This window comes from Natrix helvetica (genome assembly GCF_964273705.1).
Source record: "Natrix helvetica genome assembly, chromosome: Z".
In the NCBI taxonomy this organism is placed as follows: Eukaryota; Metazoa; Chordata; class Lepidosauria; order Squamata; family Natricidae; genus Natrix; species Natrix helvetica.
Genome location: NC_138554.1, coordinates 62,944,351 through 62,960,415, shown reverse-complemented (window position 1 = coordinate 62,960,415; position 16,065 = coordinate 62,944,351). Strand labels below are relative to the sequence as shown.

Here is a 16,065-nt window from a genome sequence, read left to right as displayed (position 1 = left end):
TATGAAGTAACATAATATTTTATTCAAAAGTGTCTGTTTAATACTACAAATTAAATTTGTAGATAAAGATGCTCAAGTAAGGTATGTATCGAATGCAACCTACTGCAGTAGCAGTGATAAGTTATCACATAGAAAAAACAAATGAGTCAGTATTGGTTTATATCTGGATTCTCTTGGATGGTTAATCAGTCCCAAAAATTATTTCCAAAAATCTGAAAGTGTTTATAAGTGGAATTGTTAATATTTACTGTCTTCTTGCTCTCACTACTGACAAGCATGCCTGGCCTAGTCTTTGTGAAGCAGCTGCTGGGAACTCAAGACTGTATTCTTGTTCAGTGTGGCAATCTCCTTGTGGGAAGAAGGCTTCATGAAGCCAGCAGATGCCTCACAGAGAGTTAGATCACTCATGCATCATCTGAGGCAGCAGAAGGTCAACTGAATATGGTAGAGCACAGGGCACAAGGGTGACTTGTAATTCAGAACTTGCTGGATGACTCGGTGTTCGTACCACATTTTGGGCTTGGAGTGGTTTTGTCTTTGCATTGCTGGGTTTGGAGTGGTCCAGAGGTCCAGCAAGATACATATGCACAGAATACTTAAGCGCTTTGCTGGACCTTTGCCTGACCTGTACCTACACTATATTGCCAAAAGTATTCGCTCACAACTGCTTCTGATTATGTGGATGGGTGAGCAAATACTTTTGGCAATATAGTGTATTTTAAATACAATAAAGGTTTCTACAGACAAAAAATATGGCTATGCCATGGATTCATCTGTGTCCCCATTTTGGCCAATCTCTACACAGAAAATATATTAAAGCCTAAAGTTAGGCTTTAATTTATATTAAAGCCTAACTTCACAGGAATTCTATCCACTCATTGACGGTATAGGTAGGTAGACAATATTTGAGTCAAATATGTGCATATCTGTACATTGGAGAAACAAAACAACCATTTCATAAGCATATGGCACAACATAGGAAAACAAATTCACCAGGATCCAGCAGTCCATCTGCATTAGAAAGACAAAAGTCACTATTTTGAAGACAGCAAAGTCCACATTCTGGAAAGAGAGAACCGCTGGTTTGAAAGAGAGGTCAAAGAGACCATCTACATTAAGACTGAACAGTCCTCTCTCAATAGAGGGGGAAATATATGACACCACCTATCTTCTGTTTACAACACAGTCCTTTCAGCATTTCCCAAAAGGTTTAACACCCGATTGCACAATTCAGGTGCAACACAAAACAAACCTCCAAGTAGCCTCAACAATTCTCAGAAAGAATATTAACAACCAGATGACTGCAACTAATATTAATCCTTCCCTCGTCCACCATTCAGTCAGAACCGAAAAAACTTCTTGGATGAGAAGCGAAATGTCTTCAAAAAAAAAAACAAAGTCCAGTTGCCTTTTGAAAAAAAAAATCTTTGGGCTATCCCTTATCAGTTTCACATGAAAGTATGATGAATATATAATAATTCTATTGAAGCCAGTGGTAAAATTTATTTTTTTTACTGCTGGTTCTGTGGGCATGGCGTGGTGGGCGTGGTGTGGCTTGGTGGCTGTGGCAAGGGAAGGATACTGCAAAATCTCCATTCCCACCCCATTCCAGGAGAATGATACTGTAAAATCCATTTTGCTGGATTTTCCACATCCAGCAAAAATGACTGATTTCAGGTTTTCTAAATATATCAAGGGCTGATATTAGATTACTAATGGATGCTGGGTAAAGAATTCTGGGAGTCTTAAAGTTGCAAGGTTGAACACATTTGATTTAGAGTATTAATTAGTAATTTAACATCAGTTTGATGGCTTTTTATAAAGTCATAAGATGAATAATCATAGGTAATACCAGCTGCAGTTTACATGCCAGCATTGTTATGAATATTTTTGCAGAAAAATTTAGTAGAAAATTAGAGAGTAACTTGCATAATCAGCAGGATCTTTCAAGCCTTCAAAATTAGTTATGTAAACTTTACTAAAGGGGACTATAGTGAAGCTGTAGAATAAATTTTACAATATTTAAAAATAAATTTTATAATACCTCCAATTGAACTAAGCATGTGAACCAGTTACTTTTCTTGTTTCAATATATTTAAGAAGCTGTAATTTTTTTGGAAAAGGAAAGTATGGGTACAGTCAGTTTGAAAATATGCAATCTTAGGAAGGGCTGTATTATATAAAAATATACATTTGATTCAGTATTACATAATAAAATATTTTTAATGTTGACTTATTCAGTCAAAACATTATCAATTTTATCCTGGGATATTTAATAGTAGCAATAATATCAGATTGTTTCTTAATCTTATCATTTAATAGTATCATTTAATAGTATAAACACCATCACAGTAAAAGTAATATCACACTGTTTCAGTTGAAACTAATACAGAACTATATTTGATACTATCACTCTAGTAAAATTCTGGAAAGGAATATAACCATAATCATTTTTTACGCTCTGATTTTTTTTTAAAAAAAACTCGCTGTCCAAAGACCAATACTAAGTCAGTTATAAATTTGCTATTTATTTTAATATTTAATATTATACATTTTTTTCTTTTTATATTTGTTAAAGTCTGCACAAATGTATCAGGTATAGATAATAACACTGAATATTTGTTAATCTATATACATTTTCTTTAAAATGTATCATTTTTATGCTGTTATTTCCTTCATAGTTTTGGCTGGGGATGAATGTTGCCTTGTTTTTTCATACAGCTGTAGCTTTTGTCCTTTATTAGCGGACCTCCTCAACCACTACTCATTTAGTGACTTTTTGAAATTGCACTGAACAAGGAGTATTTACAATGTACATAGTTACAGCCATTACCGAATCCCCACAGCCATGCAATTGTACTGTAATTTGGGTAGTGATTTGGGCACTTGGTGACCGGTTCATAATTGCAATGTTGCAGTACCCCAGAGTCACAATTGGAATTTGTCACATTCACTGCCAGCTTCTGGCAAACAAAGTTAATGGACATGAGATGCTACCACTGTGTGGGATTCACTTAACGATGCCATTAAGGACTGTCAGAACTGGCATCATAACTGCAGTGGTCACATGACTTTGTGCCTTAGGATCATGTTGCTTAGCCATGGAGTTCATGTCCCAATTATCTTTGGTAAATAGGAACCTGTATGTTCTAATATTTCATTTCATTTGATTTTTTATATCAAAAATTATCGTAAATCATAAAAAACCAAAAGAATACGTATATACACGCACACACAGAGTAATAAAATGACCATAAATAGGAAAATTGGTGCAATTGGTAAATCAAATTATCAAAATTGCTAGGCAATTTAGAATCAAGTATTTATAGCAACTGCACTACAACAGATTTAGCGCCCCTTCTTATGCATCAGCTATGAGGCAAATATTCTATCTTTGATCCTGCCTGATATTAGACATGACATTGTCCATCAAAATCATAGCAAAATTATAGTGTAACTGCATCTAGTATTTCATAGAACATAGGTGGAAGGAACCTAGAATTGGTCTTCTAGTCCAACCCCCTGCTCAAGCAGGAGACCATATACCATTTCAGACAAATGGATGTCCAGTCTATTTTTGAAAGTCTCCAGTGATGGAGCATCGACAACTTCTGAAGGAAAGCTATTCAGTTGGTTGATTGCCTACCATTAGGAAATGTATCCTTAGTTCTAGGTTGCTTCTCTACTGGGTTAGTTTCCAACCATAGTTTTTTGTCTTGCCTTATGGTGCTTTGGAAAATAGTTTGACCCACCTTTTTTTGTGGGAGTCCCTTAAATATTAGAATACTGCTATGTCACCCCTAGTTTTTCTTTTCATTAGACAAGACATACTCAATTCATGTAACCGTTCTTTGTATGTTTTAGCCTCCAGCCCTGTAATCATCCTTGTTGCTCTTCTCTGTACACTTTCCAAAGTCTCAACATCCTTTTTATGATAATTGGTGATCACAACTGGATGCAGTATTCCAAGAGTGGTCTTACTAAAGCTTTGTAAAGTGGTACTAGAACTTCACATCATCTTGATTCTATCCCTCTATTAAAGCAACCTAGGAGTGCATTGACTGCTTTGGCTTCTGCCATACATTATTGGCTCGCATTTAAGTGATTGTCCACTAGGACTCCAAGATCCCTCTCACAGTTACTGGCATGTAAATGTTACTTTTATCTATGTTGAATTTCAATTTATTAGGCCCATTGTTCAAGTTTGTCACACTGATTTTGGTTCTTGACCTTGTCTTCTGAAGTGTTGGCTACTCCTGCCAGCTTAGTATCATCAGCAAATTTGATGAGTTCTCTTTCTATTGCCTCATTTAGATCATCATGGGCCTAAAATGGAACCCTGGGGCATCCCACTGGTTACTTCCCTCCATTTGGATATAGTTCCATTGAGAACTGCATGTTGAATACAATTTGTCATCCATTTACAACCCCACTGGGTAGTGATGCTGCCTATCCCAAATTTTGCTAGCTTACCAAGAAGTATGTTGTGGTCTACTTTATCAAATGCTTTACTAAAATCTAAGAATACTATGTCCACAGCACTTCACTAATGTACTTATTTGGTCACTTTTTAAAAGAATGAAATAAGATTGTTTGGCTTGATCTGTTTTTGAAAAACCCATGTTGGCTTCTGGTTATCACCTTGCTTGTTTGTAGATATTCGCAGATTTGTTGCTTGATTATCTTTTCCAAGATCTTCCCAGATATCAATGTCAGGCTGATTAGTCTGTAATTTCCTGGATCCATTATTCCCCCCACTTTTTTGAAGACGGAGATCATTATCAGCTCTTTTCCAGTCCTCAGGTACTTACCCAGTGATCCATTAACTTTGAAAGATATGTTTCAATGGTTCTGAAATCACATCTGTCAATTTCTTCAGAACTTTGGGATGTAGTTCAGCATAATCTGGTGATTTGAATCTGTCTAGGCCTGACAAATAGTCTCTTACCTTATTTTTTGCATATTTAAATTTGCATTCCTAACCTGTTTATGGTTCAAATAAAGGAGAATATTTGTAGCTCAAAGTTGATATGGGGGGTGCTTGGTGCTCTTTGACCTTGTTTGTTTTCTTGCAGACGAATACACAAAGATCAAAACACTCAGGATTATGGATCTCATAAACCTCTGCTTAACTACATATTTCCAATTTGATGTCCACGTTTACCAACAAATTAAAGGGACACCTATGAGATCACCATTTTAGGGTGGAAGGTCATCATGCAATGTCTAGAAGCCATAGAACTTCCATAAATACAACTGAAAATATGGATCAGATATATAGAGGGCACGTTCACCATAATAAAAAGGACCAATTAGAAAACATCCACAGAACCATTAATAACTTTTTAAAAGGAATCCAGTTTACTAGAGAAAAGGAACACAACAAATTGCTAACCTTCCTGGACAGTAGAGACCACAATGGCAAACTAGAAACACAAGTATACCGAAAAACTACCCATACTAACCCGATGCTCCATTGCCAAAGCGACAATCCAACCTCCCACAAGAGAAGATGTGTAAGGACTTTATTTAGATGAGCCCAAACACACTGAAGCAACCCAGAACAGTAGAAAAATGAAATAGAGCATCTCTATAATATATTCCAAAAAAATGGATATCCATGCAACTTTATCAAAAAGTCTCTGACCATTTGACCCAATACAGCACAACCAACACAAACCCTGAAATGAATTACATTGCCATAAATCAAGAATATCTTAGAAATAACCAACAGACTACTATAACCACATGGATCAGGATAGCACACAAGCCAAATAAAGTCATTCAAAACATTGTAAGCAGATCAAAAGGCCCAACAATCCCAGAAGAAAAAAAATCAGGAGTCATCTATAACATACAATGTAAGGACTACAACAACCATTATATAGGACAAACAGGCAGAAAACTGCCAAAATGCATCCAATGCATAGCAATCAGAAAATATAATGAAAACTTTAATTTCACAACATATAGACAGATTAACCATAGTTTCAATTGGGAAAATTTGGCCATCCTGGACCAAGTCAAGTTCAAAAACATCAGGGAATTTCTAGGAGCCTGGCACTTTAACAAATCAGACATCAATAGACACATTAACATCTATTGACTATGCAAAAGAGACTATCATCCAACCCCAAAAGGAACCAAACTACGCAAACACTTCTCCACCAGCAATCAGCACCCAGATCTGTATAAATTAACTCCAAGGTGTCAGTTAACATCAGACCAACTATCAAGTAAACAATATCCTAATCAAGAAACAGCCAAAGAAGCCAACAGTAAACAGCCCAATCAAATAATCTCCGACCACCCCCACCAACACTGACAGGCAAGTTACTAGAATTGGACAGCAAACAGCACTCCTTTTTTTTAGTGTTTTTTTATTTGACATTGTCCAAACATTAAAATCACAATTACACTTTTACAGCTTTCTGATATTTCTTTTTTCTGATTTCAGGTTTTCCATTTTCCATTCTATTATCTTATACATATTCTTTTTTGTTTCACACTTTCTCATGTTTACAATATATACATCTATATACAATATTTCCATCTCTATTGCTTTCTAAGTATATGCCATTTCTTTTCATTGTGTTTGCTATGTGTTCCTTATGCATTGATTTTACATCTATTTCGAGCAAGTTATACCACCTATTCCATATCTTATAGTACTCTATCTCTTAGTTCCATCGTTAGTTTGTCCATTTCCAAGCAGTCTAGCAACTTTTTTTTAATGATTTCTGCATTTGAGGGAATAGTTTTTTGTTTCCAACTTTGGGCAAATGAAATTCTGGCAGCAGTAATTATATGAAGCATTATATATTGGATATCCTTACTAAGATTTTTTTTTAATTATTCCTAGAAGAAACAGCTCAGGATTCATGTCAATTTTTTGTTTTATTATTTCTTCTAACCATTTTTGAACTTTTGTCCAGAATTCTTTGACTTTCGGACACGTCCACCACATATGATAGAAGGTCCCCTGTTGGCGGTTACATTTCCAACAGTTTGGAGATTTCTTTAGGAACTTTTGGCCAATCTCGCCGGGGGTAAATGCCACCTATAAAACATTTTGTAGATGTTTTTCTTATAGGATGCTGACATTGTCAATTTATAATTTTTTCCCCATAATTTTTCCCAGTGCTCCAATTCAATATTGTACCCAAAGTTTTTAGCCCAAATTATCATTGTTTCCTTCATGGTTTCCTCCTCCATTTTGAATTTTAAGCGACAATTGTATGTTTTTATAATAACTTTTTCTTCTGTTCCTGTTACTATTTTGTCCAATTCTTGTTGTTCATTTTGTAATCCGTACTGTTCTAAATCCTTTTTGCATCTTGTTTGAATTTGTAGATACAGCACTAGCCTAATTCAATTCCCTGTAATTTTAACTCCTGATTTGTTTTAAGTTTTCTTTGCCCATCCAATAATTCCTTATATGTAAATATCATGTTCAAATCTATTACATTGGGTAGATAATTGCTTCCATGTTTGAGATCCATCTAGGAATTTTCTTTTGATTTTCATCCATATTTCTAGTAAGGCCCCTCTTACCTGATGTCTCTGGAAATATTTATGGGCTTTACTCTTTCCCTCCCAGATAAAAGCTTGCCAGCCCAGCTCTAAATCATGGTCCTCTATCATCAATATTCTTTTATTTTGGAGTACTATCCATTCTTAGAGCCATGTTACCGCTGCTGCCTGATAGTAAAGCTCCCAATCTGGGAGGCCAAATACTCCTTTGATTCTAGAGTCCTGTAGTAATTTTAATTTTATCCTAGCTTTTTTCCACAGCCAAATAAATTTTAAAATTATTTTATTTAGTTCCACAAAAAGGTTTTTCCCTAATTTTACTGGTACAGTTTGGAATAAAAATAATTTTTTTGGTAGGATATTCATTTTTATGGTCGCAATTCTTCCTATCAGCAATAATTGCAATTTAACCCAATTTTCCAAGTCCTTTTGTATTTGTTGTAGTAATTTTGAATAATTGTCTTCTTTTATAATAGAACATTTAGCTGTTAGCCAGATTCCAAGATATTTTACCTTTTTAACTATTTGCATTTCCAATATTCTAATTCCTCATTTTGTCTTTGTGTAAGATTTTTAATAATTCTCATTTTATTTTATTTTATTTTTAAGCCTGAAGCTTTACCGAATAACTCTACTTCCTGAATTAATATTTTCTGTGTTTCAAGGGGGTGTTCTATTATAAAAAACATATCATCTGTGAATGCCTGTGATTTGTATTCTGCTTTTTACATTTTTAATACTTTTATTCCCTCTTTTTCCCTAATCCGTGTTAGCAAAATCTCCAATGAGAGGATAAATAGAAGAGGAGATAGTGGGCATCGTTGTGTGAGCCCTTTATTTATGGTGACTTTTTCTCTTGGATCTCCATTTACCATTATTTTAGCCGTCTGGTTTGAATATATTGCCTTAATCATTCTAATACATTTTTCTCCAAATTTCATAATAGCTAATTGTATAATACGAAACTGCCAATTTAAATTATCAAAAGCTGTAAGTCTACCAATACTAATGCTAATTGTTTCTCTGGATGTGCTTTATAGTATTCTAATACATTCGTTATAATTCTTGTATTATTTCTTAATTGTCTTTTGGGTAGGAATCCGTTTTGATCCAAATGAATAATTTTATTTAATATTTTTAAAGACTTTCCGCATTAATCATCATAAATATTTTATAGTCAACATTTAGCAGCGAGATTGGCCTATAGTTTTGGATCAACTGATTGTCTGTTTCTTCTTTTGGAATTAATGTTATAAATGCCTCAGTCCATTAACTTGGAATTTTCGCTTGTTCTAATACTTCATTGTACAATTCTAACATGATTTCCTCAAAAGTTTCTTGAAATTTTTTATATACATATCTCCGTGGGATCCCATCTGGTCCTGATGATTCATTATTTTTTTGTTTCTTAATTGCCTCTTTCATCTCTGTTAAGTGTTATTTAGCATTTTTCTGCTTCCTCTGAAATACTTGGTAGGTTTCTCTCTTGCAAATAATTTTGGAGTTCTTTTTCTGAGATGTTTTCCTGACTATAGAGTTTGAAAAAAGTTTTGGATTATACTTTTTTTCCTTCTGTCTTATGAAATGAATTCCCATGATCGTCTTGTAATTGCTGTATTAGCTTTTTGGTTTTTTCTTTCTTCAGTTTGTGGGCCTGCCATCTTTTTATTGGCTGTTTCAAAATAGTTTTGTTTCGCCATTTTTATATTACGTATCATTTCTTCTTGAAGTGTTAGATTGATTTTATGTTTCACCAAATCTCTATCTTCTTTGATTTTAGTATTTTGTGGTTCTTTCTGCAACACGGTCTCCAACTCTTTAAGCTTCTCCTGTAATAATACCCTGCACATAGGCTTTTGTGGTATTCCACAGGTTTTGTAGTGTTGTTTGATCTTTCTTGTTTTCCTTGAAGAAAATATCTAATTCCTTATCCATCATTTGTATATATGATTTTTCTTTTACAATTCTCTGATTTAGCATCCTTCTAATTTTTTCCTCTGACCTTTCCATTTTATCATTAGTTGGATTGTGGTCTGCCCATGTATTTGGCGAAATCGCCATATCTTCTGTTATTGATCAATTCTGGGTTCATCCATGCCATATCTATTCACGACCTCAAATTGTGCGGATGGGAAAAGAAAGTGTACTGTCTTTTCTTTGGATTTATCTGTCTCCATGTATCCCTTAAATTTAATTCTTGCACCATTTAATTTTTACCTGGGTATTTTGACTCTCTATCCTGGGTAAGTAGGCTGTGCCTGCTCTTAGAGATTTCTAGTGTAATGTGAGAGTAAGGAGTATTGCATCATGATTGCTTTCCAGTCGCGAGTCTACCTCCATCTTCTGTAAGAACTTCAGGAGGTCATATGATATTATCCAGTAATCAACTGTGGATTTTCTTCCTGTTCCCCGATAAGTATATTCTGCTGGATAGTCTCCCCATGTGGACCCATTAAGGATACAAAGATCAAAACGTATAGTCATCTGTCTTACACACAAACCTGCCCGATTTGCTTTAGGGTCTTTAAATTGTCTGGAATACAGGGATTCTCCTGTTACATTCTCATCATAGTGGAACTTAAATATATTAAATTATGCTTGATCATTTGGTCCCATTTTGGTGTTTAAGTCCCCCCTATAATTATTGCTGCTTTGGAGTATTTGTCTGAGCAGCCAAGAATAAAATCATCTATGCTGTCCCAAATCTTGTTAATCACATTATTCTTATTAAGTGGAGGAATATAGATATTAAAAAGCAAAATCTCCACCTGTTTAAATAAGAATAAGGTAGTAACAACCCATGGTTGGAAAGGTGGCAGTGATACACATTTAAATTGCAAAGATGTATTAACTAATGTCACAATACTCCCTTTAGCTCTCCCCGCTCCCACCTTGCTTGGGACAGCCGGGATTGAGTTAGCCCAATAACATCTAACTGAATCTCTGCGGAGGCCCAGGTTTCCTGTAAGAGGAGGATGTCAAATTGTGATGTATAGTCAAAAAAGAGTTGGTCTTTTGATGGAACAGACCAACCCGCTATATTCCAGGTTATAAGGGAAAGTGGGTCATGTTTTGCAGCTCATCAGGAAACTTGATTTATACAAACGGAGGTTGTCTGGTTGTTGCCATGGATTGAGGTGTCATCATGCACAGAATTGGCCTTCTCTAAAAGTAGGGGGAGTCCCATCTAAGTCCTGTATAGACACCTGAGGAACTTGTTCAAGGTAAGAGGTTTTAGCATCTGCTAACAGAGCTTGCCATTCCAATGTCTCTTCTCTGGGTATAGGGCAAGGAGTTGTTAGGTCATGCCTCATTCTTTTAGATGGTGGCTCTGATGTGGGTCGTCTCTAAGTTTCTTGGTTTGGTGCTGAAGATGTCATGGGATATTCACACAGGGATGAAAGCATCTCCATCTCTACTGGGACCTCTAATGGCCCCTTTGGGACTTGGTGTCCATTTTCCATGATCTTGTGTTCATGCAATCCCTTGTCCTCTGGGGGAGAAGTGAGAGGCTCAAATATTGGGGAGACCAGATCTACAAGCGGCTCTGCTGTGTCCATTGTGACCAATAGAGATTTCTTTAAGTTTTCTAATTTGAATAACATATTGTCTTGTTCTTTCCTTGGGAAAGCGCCAAAAGCATTAATGAGATCAGTTTCTGTGCTGTTAAGTATCTCTTCACTGGACAAGGCTGGTTGACTCCCACTGTCTTTCTCTCCCTTTCCCAAGATTGAAAATGAGGAAGAGGCAGCCACCTAGGGAGCTCGCATGTTAACAATTAACGGAGTAACCCTTTCCTCACAGAAGACTCTGATGGAAAAGATTTGACAGAAGGCTAAATGTGCCTTCATCTTGAATAGCAACTGTGGCATGGTGGGCTGTTTGAAAAACAGGAGAATCCGCTTCCAATTTGGGGCCTCAGGGAGCCACTCCACAGCAAAGAGATCAATCAAACCCTTGTGAGAGCGAAGAAGCTGGCTTAAGGAATTTAGTATTGCACTTCTGGTATTCCAACGTCCGTAATTAAGTCTGTTCATATGAATTCTAAAAGCAATCTGTTGGGTTTGTAGTGAGCGATGTGATTGTTGTAATTGGGGGGGGGGGGAGATGCTTTCCTGACTTCTTGTGAGGCTTCTCTATTAATACATTTCCCTCTCGTTGCCCTGTCTGGGGAGGGACTGTTTTTCTGAGTGGACTGCCACTTTTTATCTGCTCTTTAACTGTTTCTCTGGCTCTTTGCTCTTTTTCCTCTTCCTTATCCTGCGTTTGGGAGTTAACCAAGTGTTCTGTAAGAATTTTAGGAATTTTAGTGGGGGTGCTTGGGGCCCGATATTGTACTTGAAGAAAAACAGCTAAATCTTTTTTCAATGTCTCTAAATCTTGTTGAATGGCAATTAATTGTTCGAATATTGAAACCACTGTTTGCACTGTGAGAAGGCATTGTTTTGCCATAAACTCTATTGAATTTTCCCAAGGTAAACTCTCCATTCTCTGAATTATCTGGTTGTTCTTTGCCTTTTTAGCCTTTAACTCAGACTCCATACAGGATGTAATTGGACTAGTTGTTTTTGAGAAGAGCTGGCTTTCAGATTGTTCTCCCCCCCCCCCCCAAGTTCGGAAAAGTCTAGTAACTGCTGTTTTGCCAAATCTTTTTGCAGATCCCGTTCTAATCTCTCCAGATTGTTGGGAATGGGGGGAGATTAGTTTTACTTACAGATCTCTTGCCAACAAAGTGCTCCTCAATTCTTGATTGTTTTGCTGTTTTCACTGGAGGGAGAGATCCTGGGCTGGTGCCATGGCGTTTCTTTCTTTTTCCCATGCCTTTTTAATCCTCGGCAGCAACAAAAACTTTTGTTTGTGTTACGGTCTACACTGTTATGTCCACCAAAAAATGTTAATTAAATAAAAAAGGATCCAATGGGGGTACTAAGAATTGATAAAATAAAATAAAACCGGGAGGAGCTACGGCAAACACGCCCCGGTAACACTACTTGCAGCTCCACCCCTCTTTCAAAGAAGGTACTTGGTAGTTGTCATATTTTCCTTTTATTCTTCTTTGTATTCCTATAATCTATTTTGTTGTCTGCCACATTGAAATCGCCTTTTATACAGACATTTTCCCAATATGATGCAATTATTTTCTTGTGCAATTTATTATATAATTTTTTAAATTTATATTTGGAGCATAAATTGTCACCAGCAGAATTCTTTTTTGATTTGTTGTTATTTCCGTCATTAAAAATCTGCCTTCTCTATCACTAAATATTTTCCTTGATTTTAACCAATCTTTTATGTATACCACAATCCCTCTTTTCTTATTTTGTGCTAATACCAGATGCAGCTTTTCTAATTTGGGGCATTCTAGAATATTACCATATTTTTCTTTGATATGAACCTCCTGTAAGCAGACAATATCCATATTCTGTCTTTTGAGTCTTGCTAATGTTTGTTTTCGCTTGGCTGGTGAGTTGATACCATTGATGTTCAAAGATATCATCTTTATTTCATCTTCCATTTTATTTGTATGTTAGTTTTGGTCCTTTCCTTGTTCTTGTCTCAGTTTGTGTTCTTGTCCTGGATCCTTCTCTCTCCTATCATTCTGTTTCCCTTAGGTCCCTTATATCCTGCTCCGTAAGTTTTTCCTTTGATGTCTGTTCTTCCTGAATCTTATTTTCTGCTTCCTCTCTACTATCTTGTTCGTATTATCCTATTATATAGTGATCATAAAACTCCTATGCCTTTTCCAGTGAGTTAATGTGGATTTTTTTTTCCTGCCAGGTTATTAGCATCCCCTCAGGGATAAGCCATTTAAGCATCACTCTGTATTTGAGCAGTTGGGTTGATAGGAAATGGTAGTTTCTTCTCTGTTCTCTTATCCATTTTGGTATCTGCTTCAATGTGATGATTTCTTTTTCCTTATAGACCAGAGGCTCTTCTCTTGTTTTACTGTAGACCGTCTCGTCTTTTTTCTTACAAATGTTACATGTATCTCTCTTGGAAGTTTGTGTCTGCGTGCATAGTTTGTGTGGACCCTATACACTTCATTCAAGTCGTTTTCCATTTCCTGCTTACTTTTTTGCAAAAGTTCAGCCAGGAGTTCTGCCATTAACTCTGGAAGATCTTCTTCCTTATTTTCCACCATATTTTGGAATCTAAGATAAAACATTGATTTCTCCATCTCTAAATTTATAATGGCCTCTTTCATTTTTTTGTTTACTGCCATCATTTTACTTTGTTTTATCTAGTTTCTTTTCCTTTGTTCTATTCTAGCTTCCACTATTTTTATTTTTGTTCATTTTGTGTTATCTTTTCCTCCATTGTACCAATTTTATCATCTAGTTTGCATATCTCTCCTTTCACCTCCCGCATATCACTCTTAAGTTCTTTGTGATTTTTTTGTCAATACCTCCTGCATCTTCATCATTGTCTCCTGGATTAATGTTAGGGTTGATTGCATGCTCTGTAGATTCATAGTGGAGCCTGACTTCTCACCTCCTAGCATGCTTTCCACTGAACAGGGTCCTGACAGGATGCTATCGTCGCAGTTGTTCCCCCTGCTATTTTGGTAACTGTGGTAGTTGTACTCGTCATTTTAATGTTTTTAAAAAAGTTTTTCCACAGTACGATATATCCCCATTTTTTCCCCTTTATCTTTTTTTTGTCTCTACCTCACTTCCTCAAAATTCTTCTACCTACTCACTATTTATTATTGGTGACCACAATATAGAATGCCATATATTATAATACAATCAATATCCTATTTATACAATTGATCAATACAATTAATAATCTAATAATAATCTAATGATGGTTTAACAGTTCTGACTATAACATAAACAGTGATACTAATCTTAATCTAATTGTTATTTAATTATAAGAAATATAAAAGGTATAGATCGCGTGCCATAAGTGGGAGGAGTGCAGGGGGGTCTTTTACAGGCGTGCTGCACCCATAATGCAATGTGTGAACCCCCAGTGCACATGCGCGCACTACAGGCATGAACCCATTTTTGCATGCTTTTTTCGCCCACCCAGGCGCCAGAGGCTTTATAGGAGCATGGGGAGGGCGAAAACAGCCTCCCCTGTCCCCCCGGAAGCCCTCTGGAGGCTTCAGGGACCTTCAGGAGCTTTCCTGAAGCCTCCGAAGCAGTCAAAACGATCCTCCGAGCAAACCGGAAGTTCCGGGTTGCTCGGAGGGTCGTTTTAAGCGCTCCGGAGGCTTTAGGGACCTTCAGGAGGCTTTCCTGAAGCCTCCAAAGCAGTCAAAACGATCCTCTGAGCAAACCGGAAGTCACTTCCAGGTTGCTCGGAGGGTCGTTTTAAGCCTCCAAAGGCTTCAGGGACCTTCAAGAGGCTTCCCTGGAGCCTCCGAAGCAGTCAAAACGATGTTTAGTCCCAGTCTAATCACAATCTCAGCTTGTGTTCCTTCTGCCTGTTGTAATTCTCCAGCAAGCTCAAGCCATCAGTACATTTCCTCCATTCCTTCTCTGAATGTTAACTCCGTTTCTCAAGGTTCCGCTCCCACTGCTAAAGTGTTGCTTTTTTTTCTGCCTTGGAAACTCACTCACCCTCCAATCTATAGGTTCACACTTCCTAAGAGTCGCACCAGTTCTTCATTCCAACTCCTCAAACTCCACCGGTACTTTTAGCTGTTTCTCTCTTCTCGCTTCCTTCTCCATTTAAAGGGCTGTCATGCCTCCACCCATAAAGGCCAGCATCTCCCGCGCCAGATTTGAGAGGTTTCTCCTACTTTAACAGGGGATCGCACCTCTCGCTGTATCCTCCAAGCTTCCGCTTTCTGTTGTTGGTCCCTCCGAGATCCAGCTCTGCTTTTGCAAGCCTCCTGGCACAGAAAATCGGGCAGAATTCTTATTCTTCTGCTCCGCGCCGGTGTGACTCCATCCCGGAAGTCTCAGCAAACAGCACTCCTGATAATGTTATCTAGTTTAGGTAATGAAACATCTGCAAGAAAACAAGCAAGTTCAGAAAGCACCAAGGACCTCTAATTTATGGTTCTGTTTTTGGTAAGGTCAGTAGTGGTTTCTTTTTGCATAAAGATGCAAATATGAATTAATCAGTTATTTGTTCTCTCTACTGTCCATTACTTCTTTGTCGTTTTCTCCTATTAGTGGATCGATTGTTTCTTTGACTTTTTTATGGGGGGAGGTTTGTGTTGAAACTTTTTTCAATTGTTTTTGACATTTGTTGCAAGTCTTACTATGTTCAAAGCCTAGCTTTCCTAACTTCATCTTTACAGGTTCCAGCTCTTTGTTGATATTTTGCCTTAATTATGTGTCCTTTTTTCCATTTTTTGTATTTCTCCTTTTTCTTCTCTCTGTTAGTCTGAGTGTTCTTTGTGATATCATGCTGTTTTCTTCTTGTTTATCTTTTTTCCGTAGTATTGAACAAGGCTGGCCTTTTATAATTATATTTTTCAGGCATTCCCAAGCTTTTTGAGTTGATTTGCCCTTTAAGATTTTCATCCATAGGATCTTCCTAAAAGCTCTAAGTTTGTTAAAATCAGCCCTTTTA

The 16,065-nt window shown here is 36.8% G+C and overlaps 2 protein-coding genes across 5 annotated transcripts in view; one reads left to right on the top strand and one right to left on the bottom strand.

The window, feature by feature from the left end:
- Positions 1-16,065, bottom strand: part of MSANTD3 (Myb/SANT DNA binding domain containing 3) — a 38,718-nt gene that overhangs the window by 9,756 nt on the left and 12,897 nt on the right. Inside the window, exon 2 of one of the 4 annotated variants that reach the window (XM_081971045.1) lies at positions 15,102-15,495. The exons of the other annotated variants lie outside the window; for them this stretch is intronic. The gene's annotated coding sequence lies outside the window, so the exon portion shown is untranslated. The remainder of the gene's footprint in view (positions 1-15,101; positions 15,496-16,065) is intronic. 4 annotated transcript variants of the gene reach the window in all.
- PDCD6 (programmed cell death 6) overlaps positions 1-16,065 on the top strand; it is a 73,149-nt gene that overhangs the window by 54,756 nt on the left and 2,328 nt on the right. The gene's annotated exons all lie outside the window — the stretch shown is intronic.